This window comes from Pelobates fuscus, chromosome 10 (genome assembly GCF_036172605.1).
Source record: "Pelobates fuscus isolate aPelFus1 chromosome 10, aPelFus1.pri, whole genome shotgun sequence".
NCBI lineage: Eukaryota > Metazoa > Chordata > Amphibia > Anura > Pelobatidae > Pelobates > Pelobates fuscus.
The window spans coordinates 4,476,750-4,504,425 of NC_086326.1; the positions used below are offsets into that span (position 1 = coordinate 4,476,750).

Here is a 27,676-nt window from a genome sequence, read left to right on the forward strand (position 1 = left end):
TTATGGAATCCATAATTATCACATGCAGTATTGTAATATATAGTGTAATATACATTATGGAATCCATAACAATCACATGCAGTATAGTAATATATAGTGTAATATACATTATAGAATCCATAACAATCACATGCAGTATAGTAATATATAGTGTAATATACATTATGGAATCCATAATAATCACATACAGTATAGTATTATATAGTGTAATATACATTATGGAATCCATAACAATCACATACAGTATAGTAATATATAGTGTAATACACATTATGGAATCCATAACAATCACATACAGTATAGTAATATATAGTGTAACATACATTATGGAATCCATAACAATCACATACAGTATAGTAATATATAGTGTAATATACATTATGGAATCCATAACAATAACATACAGTATAGTAATATATAGTGTAATATACATTATGGAATCCATAACAATCACATGCAGTATAGTAATATATAGTGTAATATACATTATGGAATCCATAACAATCACATGCAGTATAGTAATATATAGTGTAATATACATTATGGAATCCATAACAATCACATGCAGTATAGTAATATATAGTGTAATATACATTATGGAATCCATAACAATCACATACAGTATAGTAATATATAGTGTAATATACATTATGGAATCCATAATAATCACATACAGTATAGTAATATATAGTGTAATATACATATTGGAATCCATAATAATCACATACAGTATAGTAATATATAGTGTAATATACATTATGGAATCCATAACAATCACATGCAGTATAGTAATATATAGTGTAATATACATTATGGAATCCATAACAATCGCATACAGTATAGTAATATTTAGTGTAATATACATTATGGAATCCATAACAATCACATGCAGTATAGTAATATATAGTGTAATATACATTATGGAATCCATAACAATCACATGCAGTATAGTAATATATAGTGTAATATACATTATGGAATCCATAATTATCACATGCAGTATTGTAATATATAGTGTAATATACATTATGGAATCCATAACAATCACATGCAGTATAGTAATATATAGTGTAATATACATTATAGAATCCATAACAATCACATGCAGTATAGTAATATATAGTGTAATATACATTATGGAATCCATAATAATCACATACAGTATAGTATTATATAGTGTAATATACATTATGGAATCCATAACAATCACATACAGTATAGTAATATATAGTGTAATACACATTATGGAATCCATAACAATCACATACAGTATAGTAATATATAGTGTAACATACATTATGGAATCCATAACAATCACATACAGTATAGTAATATATAGTGTAATATACATTATGGAATCCATAACAATAACATACAGTATAGTAATATATAGTGTAATATACATTATGGAATCCATAACAATCACATGCAGTATAGTAATATATAGTGTAATATACATTATGGAATCCATAACAATCACATGCAGTATAGTAATATATAGTGTAATATACATTATGGAATCCATAACAATCACATGCAGTATAGTAATATATAGTGTAATATACATTATGGAATCCATAACAATCACATACAGTATAGTAATATATAGTGTAATATACATTATGGAATCCATTATAATCACATGCAGTATAGTAATATATAGTGTAATACACATTATAGATCCATAATAATCACATACAGTATAGTAATATATAGTGTAACATACATTATGGAATCCATAACAATCACATGCAGTATAGTAATATATAGTGTAATATACATTATGGAATCTATACTAATCACATACAGTATAGTAATGTATAGTGTTACATACATTATGGAATCCATAATAATCACATGCTGTATAGTAATATATAGTGTAATTTACATTATGGAATCCATAATAATCACATACAGTATAGTAATATATAGTGTAATACACATTATGGAATCCATAATAATCACATACAGTATAGTAATATATAGTGTAATATACATTATGGAATAATAATAATCACATACAGTATAGTAATATATAATGTAATATACATTATGGAATCCATAATAATCACATGCAGTATAGTAATATATAGTATAATATACATTATGGAATCCATAATAATCACATGCAGTATAGTAATATATAGTATAATATACATTATGGAATCCATAACAATCACATGCAGTATAGTAATATATAGTGTAATATACATTATGGAATCCATAATAATCACATACAGTATAGTAATATATAGTGTAACATACATTATGGAATCTATACTAATCACATACAGTATAGTAATGTATAGTGTAACATACATTATGGAATCCATAATAATCACATGCTGTATAGTAATATATAGTGTAATATACATTATAGAATCCATAACAATCACATGCAGTATAGTAATATATAGTGTAATATACATTATGGAATCCATAATAATCACATACAGTATAGTATTATATAGTGTAATATACATTATGGAATCCATAACAATCACATACAGTATAGTAATATATAGTGTAATACACATTATGGAATCCATAACAATCACATACAGTATAGTAATATATAGTGTAACATACATTATGGAATCCATAACAATCACATACAGTATAGTAATATATAGTGTAATATACATTATGGAATCCATAATAATCACATACAGTATAGTAATATATAGTGTAACATACATTATGGAATCCATAACAATCACATACAGTATAGTAATATATAGTGTAATATACATTAAGGAATCCATAACAATCACATGCAGTATAGTAATATATAGTGTAATATACATTATGGAATCCATAATAATCACATACAGTATAGTAATATATAGTGTAATACACATTATGGAATCCATAACAATCACATGCAGTATAGTAATATATAGTGTAATATACATTATGGAATCCATAATAATCACATGCAGTATAGTAATATATATTATGGAATCCATAACAATCACATACAGTATAGTGATATATATTGTGAAATACATTATGGAATCCATAACAATCACATGCAGTATAGTAATATATAGTGTAACATACATTATGGAATCCATAATAATCACATGCAGTATAGTAATATATAGTGTAACATACATTATGGAATCCATAATAATCACATGCAGTATAGTAATATATAGTGTAACATACATTATGGAATCCATAATAATCACATGCAGTATAGTAATATATAGTGTAATATACATTATGGAATCCATAATAATCACATGAAGTATAGTAATATATAGTGTAACATACATTATGGAATCCATAATAATCACATACAGTATAGTAATATATAGTGTAATATACATTATGGAATCCATAACAATCACATGCAGTATAGTAATATATAGTGTAATATACATTATGGAATCCATAACAATCACATACAGTATAGTAATATATAGTGTAATATACATTATGGAATCCATAACAATCACATGCAGTATAGTAATATATAGTGTAATATACATTATGGAATCCATAACAATCACATACAGTATAGTAATATATAGTGGAATATACATTATGGAATCCATAATAATCACATGCAGTATAGTAATATATAGTATAATATACATTATGGAATCCATAACAATCACATGCAGTATAGTAATATATAGTGTAATATACATTATGGAATCCATAACAATCACATGCAGTATAGTAATATATAGTGTAATATACATTATGGAATCCATAATAATCACATGCAGTATAGTAATATGTAGTGTAATATACATGATGGAATCCATAATAATTATACAGTATAGTAATATATAGTGTAATGTACATTATGAAATCCACAATCACATACGGTATAGTAATATACATTATGGAATGCATAATAATCACATACAGTATAGTAATATATAGTGTAATACACATTATGGAATCCATAACAATCACATGCAGTATAGTAATATATAGTGTAATACACATTATGGAATCCATAACAATCACATGCAGTATAGTAATATATAGTGTAATATACATTATGGAATCCATAACAATCAAATGCAGTATAGTAATATATAGTGTAATATACATTATGCAATCCATAACAATCACATGCAGTATAGTAATATATAGTGTAATATACATTATGGAATCCATAACAATCAAATGCAGTATAGTAATATATAGTGTAATATACATTATGGAATCCATAACAATCACATGCAGTATAGTAATATATAGTGTAATATACATTATGGAATCCATAACAATCACATGCAGTATTGTAATATATAGTGTAATATACATTATGGAATCCATAATAATCACATACAGTATAGTAATATATAGTGTAATATACATTATGGAATCCATAACAATCACATGCAGTATAGTAATATATAGTGTAATATACATTATGGAATCCATAACAATCAAATGCAGTATAGTAATATATAGTGAAATATACATTATGGAATCCATAACAATCACATGCAGTATAGTAATATATAGTGTAATATATATTATGGAATCCATAATAATCAGATACAGTATAGTAATATATAGTGTAATATACATTATGGAATTCATAACAATCACATGCAGTATAGTAATATATAGTGTAATATACATTATGGAATCCATAACAATCACATACAGTATAGTAATATATAGTGTAATATACATTATGCAATCCATAACAATCACATGCAGTATAGTAATATATAGTGTAATATACATTATGGAATCCATAACAATCACATACAGTATAGTAATATATAGTGTAATATACATTATGGAATCCATAACAATCACATGCAGTATATTAATATATAGTGTATACATTATGGAATCCATAACAATCACATACAGTATAGTAATATATAGTGTAACATACATTATGGAATCCATAACAATCACATGCAGTATAGTAATATATAGTGTAATATACATTATGGAATCCATAACAATCACATGCAGTATAGTAATATATAGTGAAATATACATTATGGAATCCATAACAATCACATGCAGTATAGTAATATATAGTGTAATATACATTATGGAATCCATAACAATCACATGCAGTATAGTAATATATAGTGTAATATACATTATGGAATCCATAATAATCACATACAGTATAGTAATATATAGTGTAACATACATTATGGAATCCATAACAATCACATGCAGTATAGTAATATATAGTGTAATATACATTATGGAATCCATAACAATCGCATACAGTATAGTAATATTTAGTGTAATATACATTATGGAATCCATAACAATCAAATGCAGTATAGTAATATATAGTGAAATATACATTATGGAATCCATAACAATCACATGCAGTATAGTAATATATAGTGTAATATACATTATGGAATCCATAATAATCACATACAGTATAGTAATATATAGTGTAATATACATTATGGAATTCATAACAATCACATGCAGTATAGTAATATATAGTGTAATATACATTATGGAATCCATAATAATCACATACAGTATAGTAATATATAGTGTAATATACATTATGGAATTCATAACAATCACATGCAGTATAGTAATATATAGTGTAATATACATTATGCAATCCATAACAATCACATGCAGTATAGTAATATATAGTGTAATATACATTATGGAATCCATAACAATCACATACAGTATAGTAATATATAGTGTAATATACATTATGGAATCCATAACAATCACATGCAGTATATTAATATATAGTGTAATATACATTATGGAATCCATAACAATCACATACAGTATAGTAATATATAGTGTAACATACATTATGGAATCCATAACAATCACATGCAGTATAGTAATATATAGTGTAATATACATTATGGAATCCATAATAATCACATGCAGTATAGTAATATATAGTGTAATATACATTATGGAATCCATAACAATCACATGCAGTATAGTAATATATAGTGTAATATACATTATGGAATCCATAACAATCACATACAGTATCATAATATATAGTGTAATATACATTATGGAATCCATAACAATCACATGCAGTATAGTAATATATAGTGTAATATACATTATGGAATCCATAATAATCACATGCAGTATAGTAATATATAGTGTAATATACATTATGGAATCCATAACAATCACATACAGTATAGTAATATATAGTGTAATATACATTATGGAATCCATAACAATCACATACAGTATAGTAATATATAGTGTAATACACATTATAGATCCATAATAATCACATACAGTATAGTAATATATAGTGTAACATACATTATGGAATCCATAACAATCACATGCAGTATAGTAATATATAGTGTAATATACATTATGGAATCCATAATAATCACATACAGTATAGTAATATATAGTGTAACATACATTATGGAATCTATACTAATCACATACAGTATAGTAATGTATAGTGTAACATACATTATGGAATCCATAATAATCACATGCTGTATAGTAATATATAGTGTAATTTACATTATGGAATCCATAATAATCACATACAGTATAGTAATATATAGTGTAATACACATTATGGAATCCATAATAATCACATACAGTATAGTAATATATAGTGTAATATACATTATGGAATAATAATAATCACATACAGTATAGTAATATATAATGTAATATACATTATGGAATCCATAATAATCACATGCAGTATAGTAATATATAGTATAATATACATTATGGAATCCATAATAATCACATGCAGTATAGTAATATATAGTATAATATACATTATGGAATCCATAACAATCACATGCAGTATAGTAATATATAGTGTAATATACATTATGGAATCCATAATAATCACATACAGTATAGTAATATATAGTGTAACATACATTATGGAATCTATACTAATCACATACAGTATAGTAATGTATAGTGTAACATACATTATGGAATCCATAATAATCACATGCTGTATAGTAATATATAGTGTAATTTACATTATGGAATCCATAATAATCACATACAGTATAGTAATATATAGTGTAATATACATTATGGAATCCATAACAATAACATACAGTATAGTAATATATAGTGTAATATACATTATGGGATCTATAATAATCACATACAGTATAGTAATATATAGTGTAATATACATTATGGAATCCATAATAATCACATACAGTATAGTAATATATAGTGTAATATACATTATGGAATCCATAACAATCACATGCAGTATAGTAATATATAGTGTAATATACATTATGGAATCCATAATAATCACATACAGTATAGTAATATACATTATGGAATCCATAATAATCACATGCAGTATAGTAATATATAGTGTAATATACATTATGGAATCCATAATAATCACATACAGTATAGTAATATATAGTGTAATATACATTACGGAATCCATAACAATCACATGCAGTATAGTAATATACATTATGGAATCCAAAATAATCACATGCAGTATAGTAATATATAGTGTAATATACATTATGGAATCCATAACAATCACATACAGTATAGTAATATACATTATGGAATCCATAATAATCACATACAGTATAGTAATATATAGTGTAATACACATTATGGAATCCATAATAATCACATGCAGTATAGTAATATATAGTGTAATATACATTATGGAATCCATAATAATCAGTAATGTCAGAAGTGACATAATGATATGTGGAACTGGCTAATATTTGGCGCCAATTTCGGCGACTTAAAAAGGGGATAGTCACAGTACCAAGTATCCAGCACCTGAGGAAGACGCAGATTGCGTTGAAACACGTTGTGCAAAAACTGTGGACTTTTATGGCACCAAGTCAAATGGAATGTAAGAAATTTGAATTTGTTGTGTAATAAAATCTGATTCTTTATCTTACATCTGGTGCCTGATTTAAATCTTCTATCCCTGAGAGTGAAAGCTTTTATCAATAATACCTGGGGATATCACACTTAAAGTTCACTTACCTAAGCAAGTTTTTATACTTAGGCTCTAGAACATGTGAGTATGATTTCGATTAGTGTTTTTTCTTTATATATATCCAGTTTACTAGCTGTGTGTCATATCTCCTAGGGAATATCCTGGAACCTCTAAAAGGGTATATACTCCTTTTTTATTGTATAAACACGGTTTATGGTACACTGTTAAAAAATGTTTTACGCATTGCTTTTTTTGTGTATTTGTCTATGTTTTAGTTGTTCAACTGGTGTGATTGGGTTCACAGTGGTAAGCTGCATATCACTACATAGCATGATACTTTTTGCTCTTTATATCCAATGCCAGTTTATATTACACTATTTTCTTTTAGAATGGATAATAAGGCCGAGGTCAGGATAACAGAGATACACAGAATGGATAGTCAGACCAAGGTCAGGATAACAGAGATCCACAGAATGGATAGTCAGGCCGAGTTCAATAACAGAGATACAGAGAATGGATAGTCAGACCAAGGTCAGGATAACTGAGATACACAGAATGGATAGTCAGGCCGAGGTCAGGATAACAGAGATACACAGAATGGATAGTCAGGCCGAGGTCAGGATAACAGAGATACACAGAATGGATAGTCATACCGAGGTCAGGATAACATAGATACACAGAATAGATAGTCAGGCAGAGGTCAGGATAACAGAGATACACAGAATGGATAGTCAGGCCGAGGTCAGGATAACAGAGATACACAGAATGGATAGTCATACCGAGGTCAGGATAACATAGATACACAGAATAGATAGTCAGGCAGAGGTCAGGATAACAGAGATACACAGAATGGATAGTCAGGCCGAGGTCAGGATAACAGAGATACACAGAATAGATAGTCAGGCCAAAGTCAGGATAACAGAGTGTGGCAAACCTAGCCACTTCAGCTTATATGGCTGTGACTTTAAATGTTGTCCGGAAAACTGCTACACTACTATGTTTAAATGTATTCTGCTTATTGTGTTGAAATGTATGCTTGTCTGTATAACATAGAGCATTTGTATGCTAGCAGCCGAAAGCCGCTAGCATTCACATGGTCATTTCACGAACAGCAACTTTACCGTCTGTTCGTGAAACGAACCAAGTACCGAACAAGAGCCCACACACAGAGGGTCATGTGGCTCCAATTAACGGATTGCAACATTGTTGCAATCGGTAGTTAAGTGCTTTCCTGGGTGGCCGTCGTTCGACTACCGACCACGCGGCGGGCGGCCATCTTGGATCCTTTGTTAGCCCAGCGGTGTTTGGTCGTCAAGCGCCTGGAACTAAAATCGACTACTCGACGGCACGAACACTGCTGGACTTCCAGGCCATTCGGGAGCTCTGGTCTTTTAATGTTGGGTTCCCCAAATCGGTGTTCGGTACTTTTAGGTGAATGCAATATAAAATATGTTTCCGTGTGCCGTTCGGTTATTTAAGCTGGGATCTGAGTGGTACTTGCATGAAGTATGCGCTCAGACCCCAGCTATCTACCGAACGGTCATTCATATTAATCACACAAATATAATAAAAGTTACATATTTTTATGTTAAAACCCGGTTCTGCTGTACGGAGGGATACTCTAGTGGGAGTATCCCTCTCGTACAGCAGTGCATGGTGGATAAATGCTCAGTAATTTAAGTTTCCCATGTAGTCCACTCCTGTAATACCCCTGTGATGGGACTCAGGAAACCCCTTGCATGGGGAATTGCATAAATACTGGAGCTTGTGAATAAAGACCTCAGTTGACTCTCAGAACTGTGTTTCGTTCGGTTACTGGCGGATTTGGGATATTGCCTTACTTTCCAGCACTTTACTTTGGATTACTTTCCTAACCAGCTGAGATATTGGGATTTCATATTGCAGCTCCGCTACACAGAGATACAAAGAATGGATAGTCAGGCCAAGGTCAGGATAACAGACATACACAGAATGGATAGTCAGGCCAAGGTCAGGATAACAGACATACACAGAATGGATAGTCAGGCCGAGGTCAGGATATCAGAGATACACAGAATGGATAGTTAGGCCGAGGTCAGGATATCAGAGATACACAGAATGGATAGTCAGGCCGAGGTCAGGATAACAGAGATACACAGAATGGATAGTTAGGCCGAGGTCAGGATATCAGAGATACACAGAATGGATAGTCAGGCCGAGGTCAGGATAACAGAAATACACAGAATGAATAGTCAGGCAGAGGTCAGGATAACAGAGATACACAGAATGGATAGTCAGGCCGAGGTCAGTATAACAGAGATACACAGAATGGATAGTCAGGCCGAGGTCAGGATAACAGAGATACACAGAATGGATAGTCAGGCCGAGGTCTAGGATAACGGAGATACACAGAATGGATAGTCAGGCCATAATAGAGATACACGAAATGGATAGTCAGGGTAACAGATACACAGAATGGATAGTCAGGCAGAGGTCTGGATAACAGAGATACACAGAATGGATAGTCAGGCCGAGGTCTAGGATAACGGAGATACACAGAATGGATAGTCAGGCCATAATAGAGATACACGAAATGGATAGTCAGGGTAACAGATACACAGAATGGATAGTCAGGCAGAGGTCTGGATAACAGAGATACACAGAATGGATAGTCAGGCCGAGGTCAGGATAACAAACATACACAGAATGGATAGTTAGGCCGAGGTCAGGATATCAGAGATACACAGAATGGATAGTCAGGCCGAGGTCAGGATAATAGAGATACACAAAATGGATAGTCAGGGTAACAGAAATACACAGAATGGATAGTCAGGCCGAGGTCAGGATAACAGATACACAGAATGGATAGTCAGGCCGAGGTCAGGATATCAGAGATACACAGAATGTATAGTTAGGCCGAGGTCAGGATAACAGAGATACACAGAATGGATAGTCAGGCCAAGGTCAGGATATCAGAGATACACAGAATGGATAGTCAGGCCGAGGTCAGGATAATAGAGATACACAAAATGGATAGTCAGGGTAACAGAAATACACAGAATGGATAGTCAGGCAGAGGTCAGGATAACAGAGATACAAAGAATGGATAGTCAGGCCGAGGTCAGGATATCAGAGATACACAGAATGTATAGTTAGGCCGAGGTCAGGATAACAGAGATACACAGAATGGATAGTCAGGCCGAGGTCAGGATAACAGATACACAGAATGGATAGTCAGGCCAAGGTCAAGGATAACTGAGATACACAGAATGGATAGTAAGGCCGATGTCAGGATAACAGAGATACACAGAATGGATAGTCAGGCCGAGGTCTAGGATAACTGAGATACACAAAATGGATAGTCAGGGTAACAGAGATACACAGAATGTATAGTCAGGCCGAGCTCAGAATAACAGATACAGAGAATGGATAGTTAGGCCGAGGTAACGATAACAGAGATACACAGAATGGATAGTCAGGCCAAGGTCAGGATAATAGAGATACACAGAATGGATAGTCAGGCCGAGGTCTAGGATAACAGAAATACACAGAATGGATAGTCAGGCCGAGGTCAGGATAACAGATACACAGAATGGATAGTCAGGCCGAGGTCAGGATATCAGAGATACACAGAATGGATAGTTAGGCCGAGGTCAGGATAACAGAAATACACAGAATGGATAGTTAGGCCGAGGTCAGGATATCAGAGATACACAGAATGGATAGTCAGGCAGAGGTCAGGATAACAGAGATACACAGAATGGATAATCAGGCCGAGGTCAGGATAACAAACATACACAGAATGTATAGTCAGGCCGAGGTCAGGATATCAGAGATACACAGAATGGATAGTTAGGCCGAGGTCAGGATATCAGAGATACACAGAATGAATAGTCAGGCCGAGGTCAGGATAATAGAGATACACAAAATGGATAGTCAGGGTAACAGAGATACACAGAATGGATAGTTAGGCCGAGGTCAGGATATGAGAGATACACAGAATGGATAGTCAGGCCGAGGTCAGGATAACAGAAATACACAGAATGAATAGTCAGGCAGAGGTCAGGATAACAGAGATACACAGAATGGATAGTCAGGCCGAGGTCAGGATAACAGAGATACACAGAATGGATAGTCAGGCCGAGGTCAGGATAATAGAGATACACAAAATGGATAGTCAGGGTAACAGATACACAGAATGGATAGTCAGGCAGAGGTCTGGATAACAGAGATACACAGAATGGATAGTCAGGCCAAGGTCAGGATAATAGAGATACACGAAATGGATAGTCAGGGTAACAGAGATACACAGAATGGATAGTCAGGCCGAGGTCAGGATAACAGATACACAGAATGGATAATCAGGCCGAGGTCAGGATAACAAACATACACAGAATGGATAGTCAGGCCGAGGTCAGGATATCAGAGATACACAGAATGGATAGTTAGGCCGAGGTCAGGATATCAGAGATACACAGAATGGATAGTCAGGCCAAGGTCAGGATAATAGAGATACAAAAAATGGATAGTCAGGGTAACAGAGATACACAGAATGGATAGTCAGGCCGAGGTCAGGATAACAAACATACACAGAATGGATAGTCAGGCCGAGGTCAGGATATCAGAGATAAACAGAATGGATAGTTAGGCCGAGGTCAGGATAATAGAGATACACAAAATGGATAGTCAGGTTAACAGAGATACACAGAATGGATAGTCAGGTTAACAGAGATACACAGAATGGATAGTCAGGCCGAGGTCAGGATATCAGAGATACACAGAATGGATAGTCAGGCCAAGGTCAGGATAACAGAGATACACAGAATGGATAGTCAGGCCGAGGTCAGGATAACAGAGATACACAGAATGGATAGTCAGGCCGAGGTCAGGATAACAGAGATACACAGAATGGATAGTCAGGCCGAGGTCAGGATAACAGAGATACACAGAATGGATAGTCAGGCCAAGGTCAGGTTAACAGAGATTCACAGAATGTATAGTTAGGCCGAGGTCAGGATAACAGAGATACACAGAATGGATAGTCAGGCTGAGGTCAGGATAACAGAGATACACAGAATGGATAGTCAGGCCGAGGTCAGGATATCAGAGATACACAGAATGGATAGTCAGGCCGAGGTCAGGATAACAGAGATACACAGAATGGATAGTCAGGCCGAGGTCAGGATAACAGAGATACACAGAATGGATAGTCAGGCCGAGGCCAGGATAACTGAGATACACAGAATGGATAGTCAGGCCGAGGTCAGGATAACAGAGATACACAGAATGGATAGTCAGGCCAAGGTCAAGGATAACTGAGATACACAGAATGGATAGTCAGACCAAGGTCAGGATAACAGAGATACACAGAATGGATAGTCAGGCCGAGGCCAGGATAACTGAGATACACAGAATGGATAGTCAGGCCAAGGTCAAGTATACCTGAGATACACAGAATGGATAGTCAGACCAAGGTCAGGATAACAGATACACAGAATGGATAGTCAGGCTGAGGTCAGGATAACAGATACACAGAATGGATAGTCAGGCCGAGGTCGGGATAACAGAGATACACAGAATGGATAGTCAGGCCAAGGTCAGGATAACAGAGATACACAGAATGGATAGTCAGGCCGAGGTCATGATAACAGAGATACACAGAATGGATAGTCAGGCCGAGGTCAGGATAACAGAGATACACAGAATGGATAGTCAGGCCAAGGTCAGGATAACAGAGATACACAGAATGTATAGTTAGGCCGAGGTCAGGATAACAGAGATACACAGAATGGATAGTCAGGCTGAGGTCAGGATATCAGAGATACACAGAATGTATAGTTAGGCCGAGGTCAGGATAACAGAGATACACAGAATGGATAGTCAGGCCGAGGTCAGGATAACAGAGATACACAGAATGGATAGTCAGGCCGAGGTCAGGATAACAGAGATACACAGAATGGATAGTCAGGCCGAGGCCAGGATAACTGAGATACACAGAATGGATAGTCAGGCCGAGGTCAGGATAACAGAGATACACAGAATGGATAGTCAGGCCAAGGTCAAGGATAACTGAGATACACAGAATGGATAGTCAGACCAAGGTCAGGATAACAGAGATACACAGAATGGATAGTCAGGCCGAGGCCAGGATAACTGAGATACACAGAATGGATAGTCAGACCAAGGTCAGGATAACAGAGATACACAGAATGGATAGTCAGGCCGAGGTCAGGATAACAGAGATACACAGAATGGATAGTCAGGCCGAGGTCAGGATAACAGAGATACACAGAATGGATAGTCAGGCCGAGGCCAGGATAACTGAGATACACAGAATGGATAGTCAGGCCGAGGTCAGGATAACAGAGATACACAGAATGGATAGTCAGGCCAAGGTCAAGGATAACTGAGATACACAGAATGGATAGTCAGACCAAGGTCAGGATAACAGAGATACACAGAATGGATAGTCAGGCCGAGGCCAGGATAACTGAGATACACAGAATGGATAGTCAGGCCAAGGTCAAGTATACCTGAGATACACAGAATGGATAGTCAGACCAAGGTCAGGATAACAGATACACAGAATGGATAGTCAGGCTGAGGTCAGGATAACAGATACACAGAATGGATAGTCAGGCCGAGGTCGGGATAACAGAGATACACAGAATGGATAGTCAGGCCAAGGTCAGGATAACAGAGATACACAGAATGGATAGTCAGGCCGAGGTCAGGATAACAGAGATACACAGAATGGATAGTCAGGCCGAGGTCAGGATAACAGAGATACACAGAATGGATAGTCAGGCCGAGGTCAGGATAACAGAGATACACAGAATGTATAGTTAGGCCGAGGTCAGGATAACAGAGATACACAGAATGGATAGTCAGGCCGAGGTCAGGATATCAGAGATACACAGAATGTATAGTTAGGCCGAGGTCAGGATAACAGAGATACACAGACTGTATAGTTAGGCCGAGGTCAGGATAACAGAGATACACAGAATGGATAGTCAGGCCGAGGTCAGGATAACAGAGATACACAGAATGGATAGTCAGGCCGAGGTCAGGATAACAGAGATACACAGAATGGATAGTCAGGCCGAGGCCAGGATAACTGAGATACACAGAATGGATAGTCAGGCCGAGGTCAGGATAACAGAGATACACAGAATGGATAGTCAGGCCAAGGTCAAGGATAACTGAGATACACAGAATGGATAGTCAGACCAAGGTCAGGATAACAGAGATACACAGAATGGATAGTCAGGCCGAGGCCAGGATAACTGAGATACACAGAATGGATAGTCAGGCCGAGGTCAGGATAACAGAGATACACAGAATGGATAGTCAGGCCAAGGTCAGGATAACAGAGATACACAGAATGGATAGTCAGGCTGAGGTCAGGATAACAGATACACAGAATGGATAGTCAGGCCGAGGTCGGGATAACAGAGATACACAGAATGGATAGTCAGGCCAAGGTCAGGATAACAGAGATACACAGAATGGATAGTCAGGGTAACAGAGATACACAGAATGGATAGTCAGGCCGAGGTCAGGATAACAGAGATACACAGAATGGATAGTAAGGCCGAGGTCAGGATAACAGAGATACACAGACAGGGCCGGCCTTAGGGGTGTGCGAGCTGTGCGGCCGCACAGGGCGCCATGGAGCAGGGGGCGCCGTGCGGCCGCACAGCCGATTTAAAAAAAAAAATTTTTTTTTTTTTTTTTTTTTTTACATTTGCAGCGGGGGCGGAGCTTACCGTGCGGCGGGGGCGGAGCTAAAAGCACCGGAAACCGGCTGCAGGGGAAGCAGGAAGGAGTCCCTGCTTCCCCACCAAACAGTCACCAGGAGCTGCACTGCCTCCACAATGAACTCCACAGGTAACTGTGATTGTCAGGTGAGTGTGACTCTCTGCCTGTGTGTATTACTGTCTGTGTGTGTATGACTGTCTGCCTCTGTGTGTCTGTGTGTATGACTGTCTGCCTGTGTGTGTGTGTGTGTATGACTGTCTGCCTGTGTGTGTGTGTGTGTGTGTGTGTGTGTGTGTATATGACTGTCTGCCACTGTGTCTGTGTGTATGACTGTCTGCCTCTGTGTGTGTGTGTGTGTGTGTGTGTGTGTGTGTGTATGACTATCTGCCTGTGTGTGTCTGTGTGTGTGTGTGTGTGTGTGTGTATATGACTGTCTGCGTGTGTGTGTGTATATGACTGTCTGCCACTGTGTTTCTGTGTGTATTACTGTCTGCCTCTGTGTGTGTGACTGTGTATGACTGCCTCTGTGTGAATGACTGTCTGCCTGTGTGTGTGTGTGTGTGTGTGTGTGTATGACTGTCTGCCTCTGTGTGTATGACTGTGTGTGTGTCTGTGTGTATTACTGTCTGTGTGTGTCTGTGTGTATGACTGACTGCGTGTGTGTGTGTGTCTGCGTGTGTGTGTGTCTGTGTGTATTACTGTCTGCCTCTGTGTGTGTCTGTGTGTATTACTGTCTGTGTGTGTCTGTGTGTATGACTGACTGTCTGCCTGTGTGTGTCTGTGTGTGTGTGTGTGTGTGTGTGTGACTGTCTGCCTGTGTGTGTGTGTATGACTGTCTGCTTGTGTGTGTGTGGATGTCTTCCTGTGTGTGTATGGCCGTCTGACTCTGTGTGTGTGTGTGTGTGTGTGTGTCACATACAACCAATACACGCATATCACACACTGTTAATATACCCATTACAAATATCACACATAGCATACATATCACACACAGTCATCACACGTACTATTACATACACAGACAACACAAACATAACAGCATACATGGATGGGGGGGGGGGCGCTGTGAAGATTTTTCGCACAGGGCGTCTAAATGCCTAAGGCCGGCCCTGTACACAGAATGGATAGTCAGGCCAAGGTCAGGATAACAAACATACACAGAATGGATAGTCAGGCCGAGGTCTAGGATAACAGAAATACACAGAATGGATAGTTAGGCCGAGGTCAGGATATAAGAGATACACAGAATGGATAGTCAGGCAGAGGTCAGGATAATAGAGATACACAGAATGGATAGTCAGGCCGAGGTCAGGATAACAGAGATACACAGAATGGATAGTCAGGCCGAGCTCTAGGATAACAGAAATACACAGAATGGATAGTTAGGCAGAGGTCAGGATAACAGAGATACACAGAATGGATAGTCAGGCCGAGGTCAGGATAATAGAGATACACAGTATGTATAGTCAGGCCGAGGTCTAGGATAACAGATACACAGAATGGATAGTCAGGCCAAGGTCAGGATAACAGACATACACAGAATGGATAATCAGGCCGAGGTCAGGATAACAAACATACACAGAATGTATAGTCAGGCCGAGGTCAGGATATCAGAGATACACAGAATGGATAGTCAGGCCGAGGTCAGGATAACAGAGATACACAGAATGGATAGTTAGGCAGAGGTCAGGATAACAGAGATACACAGAATGGATAGTCAGGCCGAGGTCAGGATAATAGAGATACACAGTATGTATAGTCAGGCCGAGGTCTAGGATAACAGATACACAGAATGGATAGTCAGGCCAAGGTCAGGATAACAGACATACACAGAATGGATAATCAGGCCGAGGTCAGGATAACAAACATACACAGAATGTATAGTCAGGCCGAGGTCAGGATATCAGAGATACACAGAATGGATAGTCAGGCCAAGGTCAGGATAATAGAGATACACAAAATGGATAGTCAGGGTAACAGAGATACACAGAATGTATAGTCAGGCCGAGCTCAGAATAACAGATACACAGAATGGATAGTTAGGCCGAGGTCACGATAACAGAGATACACAGAATGTATTATCAGGCCGATGTCAGGATAACAAACATACACAGAATGGATAGTTAGGCCGAGGCCAGGATAACAGACATACACAGAATGGATAATCAGGCCGAGGTCAGGATAACAAACATACACAGAATGTATAGTCAGGCCGAGGTCAGGATATCAGAGATACACAGAATGGATCGTTAGGCTGAGGTCAGGATATCAGAGATACACAGAATGGATAGTCAGGCCAAGGTCTAGGATAACGGAGATACACAGAATGGATAGTCAGGCCAAGGTCAGGATAATAGAGATACACAGAATGGATAGTCAGGGTAACAGAGATACACAGAATGGATAGTCAGGCAGAGGTCAGGATAACAGAGATACACAAAATGGATAGTCAGGATAACAAAGATACACAGAATGCATAGTCAGGCCGAGGTCAGGATATCAGAGATACACAGAATGGATCGTTAGGCCGAGGTCAGGATATCAGAGATACACAGAATGGATAGTCAGGCCAAGGTCAGGATAATAGAGATACACAGAATGGATAGTCAGGATAACAGAGATACACAGAATGCATAGTTAGGCCGAGGTCACGATAACAGAGATACACAGAATGGATAATCAGGCAGAGGTCAGGATAACAGAGATACACAGAATGGATCGTTAGGCCGAGGTCAGGATAACAGACATACACAGAATGGATAATCAGGCCGAGGTCAGGATAACAAACATACACAGAATGGATAATCAGGCCGAGGTCAGGATAACAAACATACACAGAATGTATAGTCAGGCCGAGGTCAGAATATCAGAGATACACAGAATGGATAGTCAGGCCGAGGTCTAGGATAACAAACATACACAGAATGTATAGTCAGGCCGAGGTCAGGATAACAGAGATACACAGAATGGATAGTCAGGCCGAGGTCAGGATAACAGAGATACACAGAATGGATAGTCAGGCCGAGGTCTAGGATAACAAACATACACAGAATGTATAGTCAGGCCGAGGTCAGGATATCAGAGATACACAGAATGGATAGTCAGGCCAAGGTCAGGATAATAGAGATACAAAAAATGGATAGTCAGGGTAACAGAGATACACAGAATGGATAGTCAGGCCGAGGTCTAGGATAACAAACATACACAGAATGTATAGTCAGGCCGAGGTCAGGATAATAGAGATACACAGAATGGATAGTCAGGGTAACAGAGATACACAGAATGGATAGTCAGGCCAAGGTCAGGATAACAGAGATACACAGAATGGATAGTCAGGCCAAGGTCAGGATAACAGAGATACACAGAATGGATAGTCAGGCCGAGGTCAGGATAACAGAGATACACAGAATGGATCGTTAGGCCGAGGTCAGGATAACAGAGATACACAGAATGGATAGTCAGGCTAAGGTCCAGATAATGGAGAGCAAGAATGGTCAACAAACAAGTTGAGGTCAGAAAACAGTAAATCGCATAAACCGTATAAACGCAGTCTCGTGTAACAAGAACCAATAGAAGGCTAGGAAACAAGGAGAACCAGGAAGTATATATACCCTTTACTGGGTTTTGGTTGGTTACACAGAGATATGATGTCACATCATCAAAAAGCAGCACACAAACTGATAATATAAAAGGAGGTCAATGGAAATGATGTCAGAGAGGCACCAGGAAGCTAGGGGGTGGGAATTATTTTGTGCGTATAAGAACATAGAAGAGACGCTCAGCACCACGAGTAACAGATATAACAGAGAGATAGTTATTGTGTGTATGAGTTTGGGGCCAATTACACACTCAAATGCGTATACTGATCTCATGATGAATATATATTCACAAACATACACACACAACTCACAAAAACACACACACACAACACACAACTCCCAAACACAACTCACCAATACGCACACACAACTTACAAACACTCACAAACACACACAACTCACAAATACACACACCACAGTGATCCCCACACCCCCATTGACACCCCTAAAGTCAAAGTGTCTATCTTTGCCTATTTGAAATGTTGGGGGGTATTGTAATCTAATTATAGCATCTTATTATAGCCTTGATTTGATATTGTTGGATAAACGTATCATATGATTAAATAGTTTTGGATACAACTTTCAAATTATTTTTTCAAACTATTAAATTATAAAATAATATATCATATGTAAAAAACATACTGTTAAAATGTCAAACATTTTTAAATATATTTTTCAAAATATTAAATAATATTTAAAAGTTTATCCAACAACATTACTTTGAGGCCTATATGTTATGGGGATACTGACAAACAAATATATTGAGGTTTTTCATTTACGGCTTGTACCTGGTCACCGATACCTCATGGGTTTTGCAATCAGCATTTAGCAGAAAAGATTAATAAATGTAATACTGCTCTCACATATATATTTCTTGCAGTTGCATTAGTTTAGGAAATAAAAATAGTGATTAGAATCTAAATCTGATACATGGTTTGATGTAATTTGTCATCAGTTGTTCCCAGTAAAACAAATTAACCCATTCTGTCCTTCATCAAACTACAATACGTCTACCATTGTCTATACCCAGCTTTCAATCTTCTCTCTCTCTATCTAATGAACACATTGTGCTCTACAATAAATTGTGTCTTTTAGAACAGATGTCATTTTTTTTCCTGGAGTAGGTGATGATGAGCGCTCCATAGAGAAAGACACTTTAGTCGTTAAGGGTTAATAACCGTGTGCCGGGTATGGGACAGAGTTTATCAATGGAGGTGATGAAAGGATCATCTGAAGACAGGTAAATAATCTACGTAAATTGGTGCAGAATTTGGTCAACAAGACACCTACTCATGTTCCTATTGACCCTATCAGGAAAATGTTACATTTAATATAAGAATTGTAGAGTTCAAGCGTATTTACTTAAAGTGCACACATTCTACAATACGAAGTTATGCTTGATGCAGAGTGAGAGGAGTTAAAGGGGGGGGGGGGGTCCCCTCTTATGGATCAACAGCTTAAAGGAATAGGTTTTAGAGGCTTAACTTGACAGACGTTCGTTTTTTCCAACCTAGATTACTATGGAACATTAGAGAATTCAAATATCTGAAGGTTGTAACACACAGCACTATGTAAGCAGGCTTTAGAAAGTAGCGATTCGTTTCAGATAGTTCATTAATTCACACAAAAAAAAAAGTTACTTGCTCACTATCCCAAATCCCTCTGCAGATTTAAATAACCGCAGATTTTTTGTATCACTAAAATGGCAATTAAAGTGTGAGCTCATCTGCCACAGCGAGGCAAACCTATTAGGTGAGTCCTGCACTAACAATTCTCCTGGTTTCCTTCAGCTAAACGGTAAAATCTCTAATGAGACAGAGAGGGGTATTTTCTAAACCCCTACATTCTTATTAACCCTTAATAGGGGACACTTATTAACCCTTAATAGGGGACACTTATTAACCCTCAATAGGGGACACTTATTAACCCTCAATAGGGGACACTTATTAACCCTCAATAGGGGACACTTATTAACCCTCAATAGGGGACACTTATTAACCCTCAATAGGGGACACTTATTAACCCTCAATAGGGGACACTTATTAACCCTCAATAGGGGACACTTATTAACCCTCAATAGGGGACACTTATTAACCCTCAATAGGGGACACTTATTAACCCTCAATAGGGGACACTTATTAACCCTCAATAGGGGACACTTATTAACCCTCAATAGGGGACACTTATTAACCCTCAATAGGGGACACTTATTAACCCTCAATAGGGGACACTTATTAACCCTCAATAGGGGACACTTATTAACCCTCAATAGGGGACACTTACTAACCCTCAATAGGGGACACTTACTAACCCTCAATAGGGGACACTTACTAACCCTTAATAGGGGACACTTACTAACCCTTAATAGGGGACACTTACTAACCCTTAATAGGGGACACTTACTAACCCTCAATAGGGGACACTTATTAACCCTCAATAGGGGACACTTATTAACCCTCAATAGGGGACACTTACTAACCCTCAATAGGGGACACTTACTAACCCTCAATAGGGGACACTTACTAACCCTTAATAGGGGACACTTACTAACCCTTAATAGGGGACACTTACTAACCCTTAATAGGGGACACTTACTAACCCTTAATAGGGGACACTTACTAACCCTTAATAGGGGACACTTACTAACCCTTAATAGGGGACACTTACTAACCCTTAATAGGGGACACTTACTAACCCTTAATAGGGGACACTTACTAACCCTTAATAGGGGACACTTACTAACCCTTAATAGGGGACACTTACTAACCCTTAATAGGGGACACTTACTAACCCTTAATAGGGGACACTTACTAACCCTTAATAGGGGACACTTACTAACCCTTAATAGGGGACACTTACTAACCCTTAATAGGGGACACTTACTAACCCTTAATAGGGGACACTTACTAACCCTTAATAGGGGACACTTACTAACCCTTAATAGGGGACACTTACTAACCCTTAATAGGGGACACTTACTAACCCTTAATAGGGGACACTTACTAACCCTTAATAGGGGACACTTACTAACCCTTAATAGGGGACACTTACTAACCCTTAATAGGGGACACTTACTAACCCTTAATAGGGGACACTTACTAACCCTTAATAGCACTGTAACATCTACGTGGGCTTATGTATACTATAACCATTGCGGCAGTCCAGGAATAGTGGGAGTTTGGCTCCAGGGCTCAGTTTTGGGAGATAACGTAATGGATACAGAGATAGAAAGACAGACAATATATAGACCCACAGACAGACAATAGATGATGTGGAGATCTATCAAGGCCCACCAGGAGCTATTCTGGGAAAATACCTAAATAAGGAGCAATCACCATGGATACCAATAGAATGTATCTTAACCCGGAGTAGCACCTGTTTAGCTTTGATAAATCTCCCCATAAGATGGACAAAGATAGGGTAGATAAAATATACACAGACAGAGAGAGGGGAGTCACATTAAACTTGTCCTCAGTCAAATACAAGACATCAAAAAGTATTAGAGCTACGTGCACCTGCTATAGGAAAATAGATCCTTCTTTAATCACCAAACCACCTTTAGCTTAATTAAATAGTTTTGGGGTATAGATCATGCCCCTGCAGTCTCACTACCCATTCAGCCCTAGCCATGCCTTGTCCTAGAGACTGCATGAAAAAAAACAAAAAAAACTTTCATGTATACAGCACAGTGTGGTTACTTTAGAAGTTTGTATCTCATGCTCGGTTAACTGATCGGAATTCTAAATAAAACACACTGCACAATAAAAAAAAAACCATTCAACTCTCTATTAGGAACTGTGTAGGGAGGTTGTGTACGTTTTAGCCAATGGAGGTGTAGTTAGGGCTGCATAAACAAAGCAATTTAACTACCAAATTGGCATTGGACAGTGACACTGTTGGGACATGATCTAAACATCAGAGCCACTTCATTACGCTAAAGTTATATTGGTGCTTAGAGTGTACCTTAAACTAGATTTATGTCAATTGATAAACATGTGAAATGTACCTGTGGAGTCTTATTCATCGAATGTGATGGCACAAGTAAATTAAAAATCAATTTAAAAAAGTTTTCTTTGGACAAACCAGCCCAAACAAATGTTTGCACAAGTCTATAAACCTATTAACCATTAGGAATATAGAATGCTTACCTGTACAGGTATTTAATATATGATGTAGGAGTGGTGTTTCTGGGGCTTGCTTTGTGGGTTTAAGCTCCATGTGCTGGAGTGTTTATACATTTGTGCTCAAAAGTTTGCATACCCTTGGAGAATTTGTAATACATGAACCGTTTTTAAAGAAAACATGAGTGAGCAGGCAAAACACATTTCTTATTCATATTTACCTGTAGGTTTTAACAGCATGGCACAATCATAAAACAAAACATGGCAAGAAAAAAAAATGAAATTCAAAAGTCTGCATACCCTAAGTTCTTAATACTGTGTATTGCCCCCTTTAGCATCAATGACAGTGTGCAGTATTTTGTAATAGTTGTCTATGAGGCCCCTAATTCTTGCAGGTGGTATAGCTGCCCATTCGTCTTGGCAAAATGCCTCCAGGTCATGCAAAGTCTTTGGTCGTCTTGCATGAACCGCACGTTTGAGATCTCCCCAGAGTGGCTCGATGATATTAAGGTCAGGAGACTGTGATGGCCACTCCAGAACCTTCATCTTTTTCTGCTGTAACCACTAGAGGGTCAACTTGGCCGTGTGCTTAGGGTTATTGTCATGCTGGAAAGTCCAAGAGCGACCCATGGGCAGCCTTCGTGCAGACGAATGTAAATTGTCTGCCAGTATTCTCTGATAACACACTGCATTCATCTTGCCATCAATTTTCACAAGATTCCCCGTGCCTTTAGAGCTCACACCCTCCTCCCCCAAACATCAGTGGGCCACCATAATGCTTCACAGTGGGGATGGTATTCTTTTCACTATAGGCCTTGTTGACCCCTCTCCAAACATAGCGCTTATGGCTGTGACATAGAGCTCTATTTTGGTCTTGTCACTCTAAATTGCAGTGTGCTGAATCTGTAAGGACGTCACGCCGTCTTTTTCCAGAGCAGTCTGTATTTATCCTGAGGCTACCTGTGGGATTTTCTTTGTATCCCGAACAATTCTTCTGGCAGTTGTGCCTGTAATCTTTCTTGGTCTACCTGACCTTGGCTTGGTATCAAGAGATCCCCAACTTTTCCACTTCTTAATTAGTGATTGAACAGTACTGACTGGCATTTTCATAGCTTTGGATATCCTTTTATATCCTTTACCATCTTTATAAAGTTCCATTACCTTGTTACGCAGGTCTTTTCTGCTCCCCATGGCTCAGTATCTAGCCTGCACAGTGCATCCACATGAGAGCAAACAAACTTATTGACTATTTATACACAGACACTAATTGCAATTTAAAAAAGTTACATTTGTGGGAAATTAACCTTTAATTGCAATTTTAACCTGTGTGTGTCACCTTGTGTGTCTATAACAAGGCTAAACATTCAAGGGTATGTAAACTTTTGACCAGGGCCATTTGGGTGATTTCTGTTATCATTATGATATAAAAAGGAGCCAAACAATTATGTGATGATAACTGGCTTCATATGATAACTATCCTTCAATAAAATATTTTTTTTGCATTATCAGTCATATTTTCAAAATCAATGCCAAAATTTCACAATTTATGCCACGGTATGCAAACTTTTGCGCACAACTGTATATTGTTCACCCCACGTAATTCAGCGCAGGACTATGGGCTAAGTAAGAAGTTAAGATAATGTATAGACAAAGGCTGGGTGGGAACATTGACCAACATGTGTTAGGAAGCACACAAACCAGGGACAAAGGAGAAGGATCAATAACTCGCAAAGGCAGGTGAAACGAACGGGGACAAATGAAACTGCAGCGCATACTGCTCACACTGGAGACATAGCAAAGCAACCGAAGGACAAGGGAGAGGGATCATTTGGGAACATTTAACAACAGTTAAGGTACCTGGGGGAAAATGAGGAGAGAAAACAAAGCAATCAGGGGCAACGAGAGACAGTAAACAGGGAAGAAGGGAAAAGGAGCTGGAAGATAAGTAAAATGGATCAATGTGAGTGGGAGCAACGACACTAGCAGACTCTGGAAAGCGAGCAAAACACCTGGGGGACGAGGGAGAGCCAGCAATTAGTAACATATTGTATCCGCAGTCCACAATACGCATATCATTAGTGGTTATAGTACAATGTGGGTCACATGCCGGATCTGTACCGGGAGAAAGCGAACTTACAGTTCTCGAAGCTCGGTACTCAGCCTGGGTATTTCCGTCAATCTCCGTTCTTTTTCCAGCCGGACACCCTCAGCGTGATTATAGCAGCACTCCAGAAAGGAAAACAAGAGAATCCAAGCCCCAAAAGTTCCCCTTTCCCAACGTGTAACCCCCAAACATTGTATGTCCCCAGATAGCTCTCACCCTCCAACTGTCCAAAATGTGCCTGGATCGGAGGTACCCTGTCCAAGTAATTGAAATGTAAAGTTTGACTAGGTGACGGCCATCCTCCGATCCAGCTCAGAGCGCCACAAGTGTAATTGGTTAATCCCGGTCTCGCCCCAGGGAGAGGATTGCCCTAAAGTCCTATGTATGCCACAATGCCTCATCACCTCCAAATAGTGCTGTGATTGGTGGTGGGAATCAAGCAACAACTGATTAAAGATTCACTTGATCATGGCACACTTCCGATCCGGTTAATATTTCCATAACGATTCAGGGTATCTCATAGTCAGGAGCTCGGTGTTTGAATGGGTCCAGGAATTCCCAGAGGTCTACTAACTCCAGATTATGTTTAGAACAAGCAACTAAAGCCCTCCACATCCCCTTCCCATAAAGAGAATAGTCCTCTAGGTATTTCTCGGACAGGGTCCATAGTCTGTAGGCAAGAGACTTGCATCAAAGCTCCTCCGTGAGTCAGGTTCACAGGAGCTTCGGTCCTTCCCCCACCCCCCCCCCCCCCAGCTCTCAATCATCCAGCCGGTCCTGTCACTTCCTGAGTTTGTTTATCTCAGCTCTATAAACTCAAGAGGCAGCAATTGCCCAGAGCACCTGCCTTGCAAATACTTCTCATTGAGCTGCGTTATGAAGTCTTTGATTGGACAGCCACAGATAGTCTGGGCGGGGTTAGAAGGGGAGGGTTTGCAAAGGCTGCAGACAAGAGATTTACAGCTATTGCAAGTTGTTTTTACATATAAAGCAATGAAACTAAATGTTTTTTTTTAAATGCAGACATTATGGGCATATCTACTAAACTGTGATTTTAATTTTATTTATTTGTAAAAAGGAAATGGACCCATCCAGACTCTGCAGGTGGCACAGTTTCAGTGCTTTCTGCAGGGTCCTAGTGCCCCGCACAGAGCGCAAGAGATTCTAATGATACGCTCATGTTATTATTGCTGGGTACAGTACCCTGAAAAGTTGGGACCGCAGGACAGGACCTGAAAATTGGGACTGTCTTGATGAAATCAGGACAGTTGTGAGGCATGCATTTGGGCAATAAAGCGTCCTTTTAGATTAGCTATTAATTTGTGACCGAGAAACAAACACCTTTTACAGCTTCTGATTACAGGCTGAAAAGTGAATAATTTATCATTCTGCTCAGCTCTTCTGCCCACTTTTAATGGTCTGTATAAGGCCCTGAATTTCTGTCGTTTCATCACTCTGGTTATAACCAATGAATGAGTTGTGGCTCACACTTAGCACCAGCTTCCCATTCCCAATAGTTCACATTGTTAAGAAATTGCACATGTTGAAGTAAAACCACTTGTTGCTGGGCAGTCACCTCCTCACCAGCAATGATTTGGAGCCTGCGTGTCTAAATGAGAAAGCTGATCTGGGGAATTTTAGGAGAAATGCTCTAGGTGTCCTGAAATTAGCAAGTTACTATCTCATCAGACTTAACAGCCAATCAGCATGCAGAGCGCCATCAGCGTCAGCTCAGATTGGTTCGTTTTGAAGTTGTCCCAAGTTGTGCGATTGTTTTATATGATCTCTTAGTGAATACAGAGAGTTTTGGTTCAGTAAAACTGAACGGACTTTATTTGCTTGAAAAGCCAGTGGGGTGTTTCGAATTCACCTCGCTGGGAATTATTCATATAATTGCAGAGAATTGAAAGCTGTCAAAACAGGTCAAATGTAACAAGAGCTCACTTGGAAACCTTTTTAATTCATCACTTTGTTTTCCATTCACAACAATTCAGTATTTAGTAAATAAACCAATGCGTTTTTGTAGCTTTAAAGGTTAGAAGTCCGAGTTAATGACGTAACCATAAGTAGCAGTTCTGCGGCCCCTGGGGCCATCAATAAATCTATATCATATACGTATATTAAGGGTAACACAATGGGTATAACAAGGTCTGTCACTCTGGGTTAAATAAAC

The 27,676-nt window shown here is 37.9% G+C and overlaps 1 protein-coding gene across 1 annotated transcript in view; it reads right to left on the bottom strand.

The window, feature by feature from the left end:
• SLC18A2 (solute carrier family 18 member A2) overlaps positions 1-27,676 on the bottom strand; it is a 114,544-nt gene that overhangs the window by 84,849 nt on the left and 2,019 nt on the right. The gene's annotated exons all lie outside the window — the stretch shown is intronic.